Genomic DNA, 1,970 nt, shown 5'->3' with positions numbered 1-1,970 from the left:
GTGATCTAATATTAAAGGATTTATGAGCTCATGCCAAATCCAACATGGGTTAATTTGCTTTGCTCCTGATTGGAAAACCAAGTCAATCTTCCTGAGAGACTTACTGTTTTTAATCATGAAGTGAGAATATTATTCCTCTTGAAGAATGTTTTTCCTAAAAAAACCTCCAAAATAACTTGTTGAGCATAAATACTTTGTAATCCATCACTAGTGACTCGTTTGTCTACTTCATTTTGTTTGCACTTTTCCCTCCAAAATCCTTACTGTAAGAAAATGTGGACCAGATTGCTTTATTTATTTATTTATTTATATTTATTTATGTATTCTCTGTTCTCTGTCCTCCAATTCCTAATCCAGCATTTTAAAATTTGACCAATTAATATTACGAAAATTCACTGTCTGCTATTTCAAGTGTCAGTGCTGTGAAACATTTCTGCTACCGTAAGAGCCTGAAATAACTGTTATACTAAACGTGGGTGTCAGCAACCTTGCTGTAACAAAAGTTGTATCAGTTTTGCACCTGTTAAAATTTCTGGGTTTCTTTCATTAAAAACATATTAGATAGCTTTCTTTATGGGTAAACAAGTACCCTCACTTTCTCTCTTATAGAGAAACAAAGAAGGACTAGTGGAAGAATAAAATTTTCACATAAAGAATTAAATAAGGCATGTAAACTTTCTCTGGGATTGGTTGATGTAACTAAATTACATTTTTCTTTTAGTTTAAGTCCCTAGGGATAGTGCTGCCTTTGATATTAAATGAAAATTTCAGTTTCTTTTAAAAATGACTTTTCATAGAAGAGAGTTTTTAAGCACCACAGAGATGTGGGAATGTCCAGTTTAGTGTTAATCTGGAAATCTGCCAAAGAGCTAGGCTATAGAACTTGAGTCCATGAATTTTGGCATCTTCTGTGTAATGGATTTGACATGGAAGGCCATCATAGGTCTTCTGTGAGCACTTCCCCACTGGGGATATTTGTGCCAGAGCAGCATATGGAAATTGCAGGTAAAATGAGAACCTGGTGCCCTCTTAGCAGTACGTTAGATGCTGTTTTGGATCCCTTCATCATAATCCAGCATTCAAGGAGCCTAGAGACAAGATGTGTAATTTTTTCTTACTTGCATTTCTTGGCGGGAAAGATGGTATCAAATAAGTGTTCCTCCATGTAGGAGGTGAAAGTGAGACAAAGCTGGGTGGTTTGTTCTGTTTCTAGCTTCCATATTTTATCCATGCCAAGAAGTGCCTGGAGTCTTGTGGAAGTTTAGAGGGGCCAGTGTGGAAACTAATTCATTATCCCTGGAAGTCAAATCAAGGATCTGAGTTTTAGGGATCTCCCACAGGTATCAACATCAGAACAATGTAGAAAGTTAGGGACAGGTGTGGAACTGCAGGCCTTCAAAGGTATTTGCCTATTTAATTATTAATATAGGTGTCTCTTGGAATTTCTCAAAGATGTCTTAACATGTTAGGTACCTGATTCTCATTGAGATCAGGTGGAATGGACCACTAACTGCCTTAGGTGATTTACTAATCCCATCGTATTGGCCCCTTTAGGTGTCTAAATTCTTCTGAGAATCCATCCCTGATGCAATTTTGCTCTGTAGAGAGCCAAAATACATGATGATTTCTCTTCACGTGTCAGACTTTAGCCAAGCTGCTTTACAGTCTCTGGAACAACAGAAACAGTATCAGCACAGGAGAAACTCAGCAAGGCTGCCTATACACATGCTCGTTGGCGTTCTACTTTGAATGCCAGTGTTGCCACAGTATCATGTGTATTAAGCCCCCATATGTTTTAAAATGGTCATGGGACTCTAACTAAACCACACTGAATGAGGTTTAGATTTCATAGATTTCATAGACATTAGGGCTGGAAGGGACCTCGGGAGATCATTGAGTCCAGCCCCCTGCCCAAAGGGCAGGAAGTCAGCTGGGGTCATAGGATCCCAGCAAGATAAGCATCCAATTTA

At 38.3% G+C, this 1,970-nt stretch overlaps 1 protein-coding gene across 1 annotated transcript in view; it reads left to right on the top strand.

Moving 5' to 3' along the window:
• NHS (NHS actin remodeling regulator) overlaps positions 1–1,970 on the top strand; it is a 145,979-nt gene that overhangs the window by 10,235 nt on the left and 133,774 nt on the right. The gene's annotated exons all lie outside the window — the stretch shown is intronic.

This window comes from Crocodylus porosus, unplaced genomic scaffold (genome assembly GCF_001723895.1).
Source record: "Crocodylus porosus isolate Cpor-Errol unplaced genomic scaffold, CroPor_comp1, whole genome shotgun sequence".
In the NCBI taxonomy this organism is placed as follows: Eukaryota; Metazoa; Chordata; order Crocodylia; family Crocodylidae; genus Crocodylus; species Crocodylus porosus.
The sequence above is the reverse complement of the archived record's forward strand: the minus strand, read 5'-3'. Positions and strand labels throughout refer to the sequence as shown.